The sequence below is a fragment of the Bombus affinis genome, chromosome 3, assembly GCF_024516045.1.
Source record: "Bombus affinis isolate iyBomAffi1 chromosome 3, iyBomAffi1.2, whole genome shotgun sequence".
NCBI lineage: Eukaryota > Metazoa > Arthropoda > Insecta > Hymenoptera > Apidae > Bombus > Bombus affinis.
This window is the reverse complement of record NC_066346.1, coordinates 10,690,395-10,705,527: the sequence shown is the minus strand read 5'-3', so window position 1 is coordinate 10,705,527 and position 15,133 is coordinate 10,690,395.

The window sequence follows — 15,133 nt, the reverse complement described above, 5'->3', positions numbered from 1 at the left end:
CATTTTAGAGGCCCTGCATTCGATCAGGGTACGTGGAGAGCGTGCCAGCGTGCAATTCTTCGCCACTTAGAGTGGGTCATTAACGATGCCCTCCACGATCTTTCGAAGCTCGCGTAATTCCCGTGCACGCGCCTCTTATCCTCTTTATTCTCCTTCGTTACGTTCACCTTCTTTGCTTCTTTTCTTCTTTCGATCGAAAAATGCAAGATAAAGTTATGGTCTTTGTTATTCGCTGGCTTGAGTCGATTATTAGACTGTATGGATTTTTAAACGTTCGCGGGCAATTGAAAAGACTTTCAATGAGAACATTCGACGAATGTCGAAAGCATTCTGATTTTTAAAATGCTTGATCCTCTACGAGGAGATCTAATTTTCTATAGTAAACTTGTTCCATATTATCGTTGCTACTATCTACCATATACTTACTACGCGTGGTTGATAGATGGTTATGCAACGTACATTCTATGCATTTTTCAGAAACTAGAGAAGCTTTGAATAAAAATCACTACTGCATCATAAAAATATCCTATTTTTCAATAGATTCGGTGCTACATTCTTCATAGCAATCTTTTGCATAATTTATTCTTATTAATCTCAACATTTCTTTAATTAATACTCTCCCAATGCCTACCCAATGTAAAAATATTAATTTCCATTGAAATATTAATGTGCATAGATATTGGAACATTAGCGTGGAGTTTTATCCATCTATAGAAAATTTAGAAACGAGAAATTCCGCTCCTAATGTACAAAAATGTATTCTTTATAATATTCCAGAATATTTGGTAAATAAACAAATTTCTGCTTACAATCTATTTCGTTGATCATTCATTAAAGTGTACACTTGCCTTTTGACATATTTTTTCTTTTTCTCTTTTATCTAAATAATGTCTTTGATACACGAAGGCGTAAATTTACATAAATATTCTCGATTAAATTTGATTCTCACGCGAATAGTATAACGATGTGTTGTCACGATAAGAATTTTTGTGTTCGAGTAAAGTCTGATCGAAAAAGAGGATTGAAGAGGGTTATACGATGGAAGAGAGACTTGCAGAGAAGCTGGGAAACAGTTTACAAGTCGGGCTACGAAATGGAAGATTGAGTAGTTTAGTTGTATATTGGAAAAGAGGTTATATGAGAGGGACTGGGAAATGGAATCGAAAAATTATGCGTTCAAGTTTATCGAAAAGAATTTCTTTTAAGAGTGTTTGTAATATATTCATCGTACATGTTTTAAGGAATTTATCTGATACATCTGAGATTTATATAGCTTTTGCTTTTGTAATTCTGCTCATTTCTTATAGATATCTTTTCTTCATCGCAATATAATGTTATTCTTAACATGCAATGATATTTCCAATGGTGTTCCCTGTTTTCGCATAAAACGTATCGGTACTTCATCTATGCACATGTATAGTCGACTACGTCAGCGATATGTATATTACGTTTGTATCAGCTTTGAGATTAAACAATACTGCTATTGAGTTGAAAATTCATCCGATAGTTCGCATCATACAGTGTGTAGTGTAATAGTGGATATTAAACAATAAATATTTACTGTTATATGTGCAACTAATTGCATTAGTTCGCAGTCAGAATTACCTCAAACTTGCGCTATATCCACAAAAATGTTCATAAGTTATACAGACGGTTGTCATCTCAGAAGATGCAGTTACTGAAATCAGCGTTTGAATGTCATAATATTTTCTGAATGATATAATTTTCATCGATAAAATTAGAACATATGAATTATCAAAAACCAGGAATTAAGCCAAGTTTACGCAACATGTTTATGCACCAGTTATAGTTTACATAAGAAATTCCAATTTATTTACGTAATACGTCAGACTAATACGTCAAAAAATCATTTACTAAAATTCATATCTCATCGAAATATGAGAAATACGAAAAAGAAAGCGGAAACTATGGAGAACGATAGAATTCGATCGAGGAACCGGTCTCGTTCGGATAAAGAGGCTCTAGAACGCACGCAGGCCTAGTGGCCCCGATACTGCAAGAGGCCTCCATTGTGCGAAACCCACGAAGATGGAGGTAACGTAATGAAACTAACTGGCTTGCTCTGACCAATTAACCAACCCAGCTACGGCATAATATTTAACGTACACTCGCCGCCTTCCCCTGTTCACGTGGCCACGTTTACGTGATGGATATAGCGTTACATGAAAACGCGTTGCGAGGGAATCTCGCGTGATGATGAATTCGCTCACGCGGATCATCCCAGCGTGAGTTACAAGTATCTTCACGCGATTGACGGATCAAATATTCATGGCAATTCGATTGGAATTATATTCGTGATCCATAAAAAATATTCACCTTCGCGATTTTATCGATCTATTCAAGACAGATTGGAAATCGATGAGATATTTTTATTTAATTCGCATCTCTGATTTATAGTTTTGGAAGTAAAAGGATTTCGTCGAGTGAACGAAGAATATTCACAACGGAGTACTACGTCTTTAAATCAGGATTTTTTGATAAATATGTAACCTAAGGTTTGCTGAAGCAGATTACTGCAAAAAAGAAAGAAATTCATCATAAATATTCATAATATTCATAATATTAGATAAATATTAAAAATGCCTTTTTATGCAAATGCGAGAGGTATATTACCATGAGGCTGTGTTTGCATGATAACGATGATAATGATCGCAGAAACTGCTTTTTGCCTAACGGTATTTTAACATAGATATCGTGTCTTTCGAAGGTTACAATAAAAATTAAATTTTGTAGACTATGTATAATCAATTAGTTCAGTGATCAGAACTTTAAAGAAACTTTTTAATGGAATAAATCAAAACTCGAAAGGGCAAATACGTGGAATTGTAACGATGTGTTAAGGTGTAGGAAGATTTAAGATTAAGATGTTACTGTTAATTCGTGTTTTCCACCTGTTTGCACGCGTCTGACCATAGACAGGCACGCTCTACTGCGGCTGCCAGGCATCCGCTGCACGTGAACAATCGTATTTGAATATAACATCTGTTTGATTTGTTTTTACCAACTATGTGTATCACTAATTACCAGTGGAGAAATTCAGAAATTATTCCCATTTCCTCAAAACAAAAAACATAGAATCTCGTCTTTTTAGATACAGGATTTTACTTGGATATGTCATACAGTTCAGAACACCTAATCAATTTTCTGTATATTTAGTATTTATAAGAATAGACTTTAGAGTAGTTCCACGTACGAATATATAAAATAATTTAGAAGCTTAATAGAGAATACTCGTCTCATTGAAAACTGACTATTTCATATACATCATGTCCATAAAATTATAAAATACCTACACTTCGCAATTATGTTCAAAATTCTACAGACCTCACTCTCCGAAATCTCACTTTGCGTTTTGGCTAATCAAATCAACAGCCATCGTAAAAGCCTATTTGCGAATAAACAAGCCTAAGAAGAACAATTCGCGTCAGTCTAAAATTACCATCAGGCTTCAAGGAACGTACCTGACGTCAACGAACCTGAAGTCCCTCGCATATTTAACGCTACTAATCCAACCACGGGAGTTCCGCGTTCAAAATACCGATCGTTTGTTTATTTGCATAAGAAAAGAAGATTTGTCGGTGGCCGGGGAGGAAACGAGCCGAGGCGCGGATACGTGTAGGTCGGAAGGGAAGGAGGGAAACCTTCCGAGTCGTGAAACAATTTTCGTTTCGAACAGCTCGTTCGGCCGGCGGGGAGGGTTGGAACGGAAGCGGAATGGTGGCATAAATATTCCGAGGTTGCGCATCGTGCTCGACGTAGCTGGAAAGCCGAGGGAGGCGAGCAAGTGGTGGCGAAGGAACACGAGGACCCCGGATTCGTTTCGCGTGCAAGCTCAGTGCGAGCCGCGCTCCGTACGAGTGTTCGTCCAACCTGCTCGAAAGGGTGGTGGAATATCCGCGCGAGGACACTGGCGGTGAGTTTAAATCGACCACATCATCCATGGAATCATCGTGACGCTAGATGTAGCTACAAGAAATCATTCTAATTTATTTCTGTGTGTAATTTCTTTTCTTCATTTCGTGTGGTTTCTTACTTGGTCAAAGGGGTGAGGATACTGCTGATAAATTTGCATCGTCCATCTTTTATTGGATTTATACGCAAGACCATCGACGTTGAATTTCGCTCGATCATTATCTATCGAATAATTATAAAATTTATTCTGATTTTTGTGCGTCTTCGGTTCTTTCCTTTGCTTTCTTCGATTCTTTTTTATTTGATCAGATTGACTGCAGCAATTTTTATACGAGGTGACTGCTGGTCAGTTTGAATCGATTATTTTCTGTGCAGTAATCGTGACAGTAATCGTAGCAAAATGAATATATTCTAATTTATACTTGTCCTTTGTTCCACTTTGTGTCCGGTCTTTTTTGCCTGCTTTCTACTGTTTCGTGGTACGAATGAATCCTCTGAACTTGTTGCTCTGGCAGTGAATGAAGAGTGAAGTTTAGGATTGGAAAGTGAAATGAAAATTTCAATTACTCGCTTGTGTTTCATTTGTGGAAAGAATTTTCATCCGAAGTTTGACATTTTTGATGGTGAAATGGACGTAAGTGTTTGTGCTTGCATTTAGTTTTTAGAAAGAATTTTGGATTGTATATGTCGATTACGTATTCTGAATGGGATGGATATTGGTCATTTTAAAAAATCACAAACACTGTTCAAACTTCTAAGGTACAATCAGAAAAATACAATGTTCATCATTTTATCTTTTCCATGCATTACTGTATTGTCATTTAGTGCTGGAAGTTATAAATACTTCTTGTCGTAACTTATCAAAATGTTCTGCTCAATGATATAATCCCATTCATCCCTTGTCATTTCCACCCACCATTTGCATCTCATAACATAATAATAAAACAGTACTTGTCATGAATAATAACATATTAAATACATCACTTAGAAGAGATGAATTATTTTATAATATAAACTTTTATGTTTATTAATCTCTTAATGTTTTTATGTCTTAATACTTTTGTATATCGATTATGCTGTAAGTTGAATATGTAAATTAATATTTTTATAGATACATTTTTATAAATAATACTGTATAATAACACTGGATAATATTATATCGAGTACTTTTCCTCGAATATTTTACACATTTTTCCATATTACATAATGGAACATAATTTTTGTCTAAACTACGATGCTTTTAATTAAATCTAAATATAAACGAAATATTGCTTTCCTTCAAACTTATTGAAATTCATAAGAAAAGTAAAAGATAAAACAGAATCGATGTATCAATTAATTCCTTAAAAATTTCTACTCGATAACTGGCCCTTAACATTTCACGAACTATACGCGTTTTAATATTCATGGTTACAAGAAAGTAAGAAGAAAGAAGCCGAAATAGGTCGACGCGTGTTAGCGGCATATTTTTTATTCATGTACCCACTTCAAAGTCGTCTATACGTACCTCACCGACCTAATACGAACAGCTCTCTTTTCGGCCTCCTCCCTTTTATTTCTCTCGCATTTTTCTTCCTCTATCCCCCCCCTCTCTCTCTCTCTCTCTCTCTCGTTCGTTCCTTTCCTTTGGCCTGGATATTTTTCGCGTGGCTCGAGCAACGATGAATTTCCGTGCCGCGAAATTGATGACACGAGGGATAATGAAAATTTATCGGCTATAATAGCTGACGTTCTCATCAAAGACCCAGCCAATCCGTGCCTGAAAAAAAAATTTTTGGAAACCGTCAATGAAGCTGTATTATATTTACATATAAACTATATTATATATGGAACGCAGGAGTTCTATATTAAATATAGCTAAATATAGGTAAATGCAATTAAATAGAGTTAAATATACCGTAATGAAATATATTTAGTTTATGAAACTTTTCCTAAATTAAATGGGAAAATTATTCGCATAGTTGGAAATTCGTATCGTATCTATAATAAAAATTTATAAAATAACAAGACAGCTCGGAGGACTTTCCAATATTTTTTATTTCGATATATATATACTATATTTCCATTAATCTTCGTTTCAGATATTTTTAAAAGCTAGTTATTAATATTACTTCTAGTCATTTTTTAACGTTATTCGATAAAATTACATTAACAAAACCATGTTTCTCAATTATACCATTTACCACTCTTTATCTTCATGATTATAATTCATTACACAAGTATCCCATATATCGTAATGAAGCAATTGTGTATAGATGTAGCATTGTAAAGTTATGACTCTGAAACAACAAAATCGTAAAGATACTTAAAAAAATTTGACTGAGAGAATATCCTACCAAATATTATTTTTAGCGAAGCAACAGCTTTTGTAAAATCTTTATAAATTTCTGACGTAAAATATTTCAAATCAATCTTCTCCAAACAGAAGAACGTCATAGGAAAAAATTGTACTATACATTTTCGATTTATTTCTTCACATAGAAGATTTTACCTTATCCTAATTATAGTACGATTAATGAGACACACTAAATATTTGAAGGCTACTAAAATCGTAATAACCAATTGTACTATATTTTAACCAGTTACACATATTAAACTGTATCAAGTAACTTATCGATCAGTATCGGTTTTCTTTAATATGAAAGAACGAAATAAACGTAGAACAGAATTTTTACGAACAGAGAAAGTATCAGGTTGTCCGGAAAGTGTCTCTCTTTTGCAAACATGTTTTTTACAAAAAGGAACCTTCGTACAAACGTGAAATCAAGTCTGTGAAATTTATCTCAACAGAACAAAATGGATCGTACGTAATTCGACAAAATAATATAAAATAAAAAAAAGGTTGTGCGTCTATTATTTCCTCATAAAACGAAAGAATCTTTTTGGACAACCTAATAGTTCTCGAAAGATTTACGACTTGTCTATAGAAGACGAGGGATTAAAAAAACGTCGAAGAATGAGGTTCAATGGATGAACCAGCAGGAAGTTCTCGAAGCAGCCGCGAATCGCGAGTACCCTCTCGAAAAGAGATGAGAGTGAATCGAAACTGGAAGACTGCTACGACTTTTCCCCTCCGATATTCGTGAACTGAATCACGGTCAACTCAGCTTGAAAGAGAAGTTCGATTAAAAATCTTCTATTGTTAAAATTCCTTAGTCACTCATGCAGATCCGTGCGATTAACTCTTAATTGGTATTCTTGGTACAGCAATAGTTTCTTAATTTTAGAGTTTTAATAATATACGTTGATTTGTATTTCGTACTTTACGTAATAAGTACCATTGATACTATTTATGGCGTAGCACTAAATAATAATTTAAATTTCAATGTTGAAATTCTGTAATTATATATTGAAATACTGAAATTGTATATTGAAATTATTTCATTCTGTTAGCTTAATTTGCTCAGGAGCCACGCTGATCACCTTCATAAATTCAAGCACAGAGAAAAGTAACAGAAAACAAGTACAAACGCTTTTGAAAATTTACCTTGGAGCCTGTGACTTTTTACAATTCCTTGCGATAGGTAATTGTAAATTTGGAAAAATAGGTCGTTCGTTCTTTATCATGCTGAATATTAATTATATATTTAAATAATTAAATCGGAGAATTTTATAGAACGTGTTCAAATTTTGTGCTATATTCGAGATCAGCTTTCTCACGAGTTTCTAATCAGTTTCTCTTGTGAAAATCTCAATAAAGAGAATTCATATGCTATTGTTAAATCAACCTTCATTTTAAATAATCTAATTTATACAAAATAAGGTTACACACTTACAACAATGAAGAAGCTATAGAGCAACAAAGATAAAAATGGAGAGAAGAATCAATAATACGAGCCATTATTCGCCACTTACCTAATTTTAAATCTAACTGCAATTGGCCTTTGTTAATTTTATGATTTCCATTACGCGAATCGAATTGAGTATAAAAATTCTGTTTTTATTCCCCATATTTACGACTAAAGGAATCGTTACAAAACGGAAGAGCGTTACAATATAATACAGAGATTGGAACACAATTCAATTTCGTGGACGGCATGTGTTCGTGATCAATCGACGCGTCAGATAATTTATTATTGAATAAACTGGCCGGTGGCGTCTGCGTTTCATGATTGGCAAGTCGATAACGATACAACCGATAGGTAACCGAAATAAATGTTCCACATCTGCGAAGTAAACGTTGTTCTACTAAGCTTTCAACGAGTGAATATCTCTTCTTTCGTTCCCTCGATAAATCGCGTATCTCGTAATAACCTTCAACTAAATTTTACAAATTTCACCGTGGGCAGAGTAATTCCATAGCTGAAAGTTAGAAAAAAAAAGTAAAAGATGGAAGAGCGAAAGAACCAAGTCAATTTCCCTCTTGCATCCAGTTTCAGAGCGAAAAACGACATATATGATATTTTCATGCTTCAATTTACGATCAAAGGATATTCAGAGTCGCAACTTTTTATCGAATCGAAACTCCCAAGCTGCATGTTTCACGCAAAGGAAATGGGAGAAAGAGTTACATAAACGCTGATAAGTGAGCCAGTGAGAAGTTCAATTGATCGATTCCATTTTTAAACAAGATTTTTCGTTCTAATATCAGATCGACTACATCGCTACACTCACTGCTGATATTTATTTAAATTTATGTTTTTTTTAGAGCACGATGAAGGAGAAGAACCTAGACGGAAATTTATTTTACTTACTGACTATTAATAGCTGCTAGACTTTGCATATTTGTATACTTTCGCGCGTATTTTTACATCTTTCAATTTCCCATAAAATCTTATTCACGTCGAAATCTTCGGAAACCAAACGATTAATCTCAATAGATTCAACCTTCTTTACAAACAAGGTATTTCTAAATTGCAACTACCTTTTGAAACCAAATAGCTTCCAAGATATTTCATAGACAGTATATACATATTTTTCATCCTAACTCTTTTCACTCTTTTCACATGGATTTCCAAACGTAAAACAAAACGTAATACGCGGGAAATATCTTTTCGAAGACGACATCACGCGTGAGTTTCGTCAAAATCATGCACCCTTGCGAGTAGAAGAAATTTTCTCAAGAAGTGTCGCGATTAGACAACTTATTGGTATTAACAGATTATTACCAGGAAGACAAAATAAATTCCGTTACACAAATCGGATGATCAAGTTTTCAGAGGAGAAAGAGAAAGAGAGAGAGAGAGAGAGAGAGGGAGAGAGAAACAAGATTTATTGAAGGGAGGATGAGGGAACGGAAACACTTTGAGCTCTATGCTTCGACCTGTCCAGCCGCCAACCGAATTAGCGTGGCATCCAACATTGATTTTGCGTCCATAACGTGGAACCACGTCGTATTTATTGTTTATCAGGTTTCCTGTGTCCTATGAATTTCGGTTTTGCCGCAAGATGCCGCAAGATGTAGCTCGTTTTCCTTAGACTCCGACGTGAAATTGCGTGAAAAAGTAAGAATGAAGGCGTTTCCTTCGGATCGCGATTGCACTTTATCGTATTAATTAACTCGAAATTACAGCGTAGTCCTGGAAAATCGTATTAATCGAGGTAATCCGATGCAATTGATTCACGGCCAGCGTACTGCTGCGCATCACGCGAGTCGTTGTCTCAATTATTGAATTGCTCGTTGCGAAGTATTGTAGCGGAACCTCGGAAACGAAATTAACGATGTAATTGGGGACGGGATGCATTGTAACGATGGAAAATATTTTAGTTATAGCAGCTAATTCGAAGGTTGGATAATATCGATCGAACTGTTTCCTGGTGTTTGTCCAAGGACTCGAACATGTAGGGATATAGTGGTTGAGCAATTAGATCTGGTCATATCTGTTAATTTTTGTGTCGTTAATGCATGATATATTGTATTCTTTGATTTACTATATACACGTATTCCGATTGATAAATTATATTTGTAAATTTTCATTAGTAATATTAATATTACAGTATCGTATGTTATATTGTTTTCTGTTTTAACCCTTTGCACTCGGAGGTTTCGTTTATTCATATTACCAGATACTCCAAGTAATATCAGTAGAAAGAACGTGTTTTCATATAATTGGTTAAATATATGCGTAAAATGAAGAGTCATAGCCACGTCATTCATCGCCAATCACTCACTCACTATCATTGCGCAATGCGATACGATTTTGCTCGGTAGTGTAATATATCTTCCGCCAATACGTCGGTTTATCTTTCTGATAGTATCTTACCTGTCCGTTGCAAGAATATGTGAAATAATTACGATTTAACAGGTTAGAGACAAATTTTTAATTTATTAATTTATTAAATTTTTAATTTATTAATTATTTAATTTATTTTATATTATTAGCGGAGCCCCCGGTTGCGAAGAGTTAAAATAGCGTCGAATAAAATTGAAATTGTTAATAGATCATTTTGTGATGTTACATTTCAATGGATCTTCATGGAAATTGGAACAATGTCTGATTCTATTATTTATCTTAGAAAACTTGAGAAGCTATTGAGAAATAGCTTATTTTAACGTTTAGAAACATATGTTTAGAAAAAATCAAGAAATTAGATCACACAGTATTTAGAGATCTTTTATTGGTTAGAGTAATATTCGTTTGTTTCTAAAATGTACTTGTCAAGATAGTATTATATAAAAATGCTGAATCTCGGCAGGTTAATTTCTCACGTGAATTTCCACGAAGCTTGAAAAAATAGAATTTGTAATTAGCGTTATTTGCAACAGAAATTTATTTTCCCCGAAACCCATGTAGGTCACAAATATTCCTAGTAGCAAAGCGTGTGAACTACATTCGCTTCTCTATGTACGTACATATGTACTCTCAAAATTTCATTAAAATCGTTCTTACGTCATTTTAAAATCCATTCTAAAATCGATTCTGTGGTGATAACCAACGATGTAACTTTATAATTCGACGAAACTTTCCAATGCATTTTAAACAGACAAATTTTTACAATTCCAATATAGAGAAGGTATAAAAATAAAATGGTTATTTTTCTTGCTCGATTCTAGATGAAAACAATAAAAGTTGCGCGAACAGTGATCAAATTGTTTTAAGGAAAAACCTATTTCTAGTTTTATATATCAACTTTTTGTTGCAATATTTTACTAGAGCTTCGACTGGCATCGCGTCGTATAAAATCGTAGAAAAAGGTGCTAGTACTCTTTATAGTTGCATAGCTTCCATCATCGCCTAGGTAACAGGCCTCGCTTCGTCTTTGATGCAACAATCTCGTTACCGAGACTTCGATCTTCGAGTTGCTTAATGCGATATCGACATCAGAACGATGCCTCGACGAGCAATTCATCAAGAAAGTTTTTTAGATTTTATTCATGTAATCTCGAAAGTGACTCGATATTGACGGAGAATAATACGATGTTTCATTTATTTGTCGAAGCTTGGGTGAAAATTTCCCCTCGACAGATTTTTGATTGCAACCAACGAGATTTGAAATTACTGACACGAGAAACACAAATTTATTGTCATAAATAGCAACGTTGTAAATTGTTCGTATTTGCTTTGATACGAAGATGGATTGAAAATTATTAAAATTTAACAATTTAATAGCATTTACAAATATTCGTATTATTTAACCGTATTACGTTATATAATTATATCATAATTGACAATACAAAAGTGTCACTTTTTCTGTATACCTAAATATATTATGTAATATCGTTTGTTTTTTTATGATAACTATGCAATTCCATCGTATTGATGCGTTTTCTATTATAATTCTACTCCTAACTAATTACATTAAATCAACGTCAGTCATTCGCATAATAACAATTCTATTCCCTGATATTCCCAATCCGAAAGCAAATATCCTCTTCCAAATTGTTGCGTACGTATAACCATCCGATTTCTATAGTGATATATTAGCCGTACGTTATTGTATTCTTCATTGTACGAACGTAAATAGTCAAGTGAAATTTGTGATGTTCCTTGATCTATGTACGTTACGATCAGTTTACAACAGGCAACGAAAATATTACCGAGTCGTTGCACGTTCAGCAAGAAATTAATCAGCAGTAAAGGAAAATATAAAGTTCCCCTGTATCTCTAACTTTGTACTTCGTAATGTTTACATGAATTACATTAATTACATTGCTTAAAATCATCGAATTTATCTAGTCTGTTAAGCGTGTAAAATCGACGAACGGAAGATTATTCAATGAGAAAACTCGACATTACCAAAATGAACGCTTGCCTACGTTGAAGTAGCATTTAAAGGATGAACGCGATACTCAGCGTCGAGTCGAAAACGTTTCGAGTTCGAGTTTCTATTCGCCTCCATATGAACCCGTTGGGTAATCGATACGAGTTGCTCATTACACGGTAATTCCTTGCTTGCAAATTTGAAAGCCATCCCCATAGGCTCTGCTAATCGGTCAGACTGGCGCAGAGACGCGTTTCATTTGCTATAATCCGATCTTCGGACGGTTTAGTTATCGTCGCATTCTGACGCTGCTTACCAGCAGATTAATCTCTAGCAAACAATAGGAGGCATCACAAACAGACCAGTTGCTTCGTAGTTAGCGAATCTCTGGGTGTTCGGAATATGAGGATCCAGCTGATCCACCATTACAATTAATCGGATTAATTCTCACTCCCTCTCGCCAAGGGATATACGGAATAATTGATTTTCAGAATCAGGGATGGGTATTTCATCTCCGATAATATACAGTAAATATAGCGAAAAATACATAGTAAATCGTACTTCTCCTTTTCATTTCTTAACTTCATCTGTTCTCCACATACATAGTTTCTGCAGTTTTCCGCAATGGGACAGAAAACGGGACGTCTTTAGGCTACCATTTTTTTTCTTTTTACAATTTAAGTTCATTTCTTGAATGTTCGTTAGAACATTTTCCAGCCAATATTTTGTAAAATTTCACACGCATCCTCGCTTCTTTCGCTATAAGGCGCGAAATACGCGTTTACTTCAGCATCGACGAGTCTCCAATTCATCGACGCCTCTTTCTCGACGTTTCCCACAGTTCGCTTTCCATTCTGTCCGCGTTTCAACCCTCAACCACCTTTTCTGTTCAACGTGTACACACATCCAAATATGGGTTAACTGTGACACGGGAAAACTCAGCGTTAGAAACGAACGAAGAAACACCTAACCATCGTGAAAGCGATGTGAACACGGAAATCGGACGAGGCGAAGTTAATTTCGATTATCAGCCAACGTTGGGCAATGAATCTCGACGATTTCCGCAAGCATATTCGACTTATCTGCTCGAGCACGCCTTACAATCACGATAACACCTTCTATTGCACGCACGTGAACACGCAACCCCCTCGTTACCCTCGAAACGAGCGGTCAGAGATCCGTGAACAAGATTGAAATTCGTTACGGTTACGGAAGCCGTTTACGAGCCTGTGAATTACGAGGATCGTTTCGAAGAATGCAGTGAGCCATCCCATGGAGCGTAATTCTTAGCCCATTAAGGGGCAACGTTGCGTTAGCGAATTTCATCTGCCATCTTTTCCCCAATGAATTTGCATTATCGAGTTCTATTTGTTAACATTACCACCACGACAAGCAATTCCAAGGATAAACTTCGCGTTTATCTCGTCTCTACTTTTTTCATCTGGATTCTACAATTTCATGAGTTTTAAAGGATCTGGATAGAACGACATTATGAGAAACTGTTGGTTGATTCTTCATGGGTTAACATAGTTTTGAAGAAATTCTTCCAGGAACCGGGAAGAATATTAGACATTGAAATGGGATACAGTACAAATTCTGAGAACTTTGAAAATGACACGATACTATAATGTCGTTATAGAGACTAATATAATATTGCTCTAGAGCTTTCACTGCTCGAATTGTCACAATTATTTTTTATACTTTCGATCCTTGATCATGCTAATATCTATGAAACGCGTTATTTTTCAAAAATAAAATATATAATAGAAGTGTGTATAGAATTGTTGAAAGAGCCAGTTTAATAAACTTTCCTCGATGATCTATACAACTAAAATTCTTAATATTAAATTCAATTCTTAAAATCTTCGAATCTACCTATAGTTTGATCGAATCTTCGATTATAAATCGACGTAAAATTTTTGGATACTACAAGCGTAGCCATCGTTCAGTATCTCGTAATCGTCTGATGAAGAAGTACATGTTGCAAGGCTTATACATCAACTCTATAGAACGCCTGAATATAACTGGCTTCCCAATATTTCAATATTCCAGGTTCCATACATCGGATGTCGATTAATACGAGACATGAGAAGTCAATCAATCGATATTTTCAATGGCACGTAATCTTGATAAAAGCTGTACAAACTTGCACACCTATTTTCCTTCTTTACAACGGGAAATTGAATATTTTGTAATTAAATTGTAGAAACAGAAGCAATAAGATGTTGCGTGGCTTGTCGTAATAACGTAGCGAATCGATATAATGATTGTCACAGATAAATTAATTAATATCAATCCCGCGATCCTCATCGCAGCTGTCTTTATTTCCGCGTAGTTTGTATCGAATTCGTCGCGTTTCATCGTGAGAAATCTTCAGCCGCTCCAGAAGTTCACTAAAGATTAATCCTTCATAATTGAAGAGCGAAAGTAGATAAAGCTGCCAGTGCCGAAACTAAAGTTTTGTGGGAAACAATTGTTTATGAGAAATTGTTTGTTTATGAGAATGTTATTTATTAGAAAAATATAACGATACTTATTTATTACGCATATTGTACTACTTTATATAATTTTATGATATCTCTGTTCTATTATTTCAAAGATCTGTTAATTAACGATTCAAAAAAATGTTATATCTTAAGAGAAGATATGTAAGTCCATTATGTAATTTGCCTAAGAAGGTCAGTACAGATTTTCTTATCTGATGGGATAATTGAGGCAGATTTATCTACGCACATGTTCAAGCATGATGGAGGGAGTTTGCTGGCACATGGTGCACATAGTCTAATTTAGGAAACTAATCGTATAACATACATCACACACAACCTATATCACGCATGAAATGTTAAAAACTGTACGAATTATTATGATTACACTTCCCTCCATATTTACTGTTATTAACCTTCGTACAAACAATCTTTTCAAGGAAAAACAAAATTCTTTTTCAGAAATGGCACCTCCAATTCTTTTTATTCTCACTATTTAATTGCTAGCCGTATCAAATAACAACGCAAAAAATAATAATATCTAAACATTATGCAGGTTCATATTTTTGAGGATA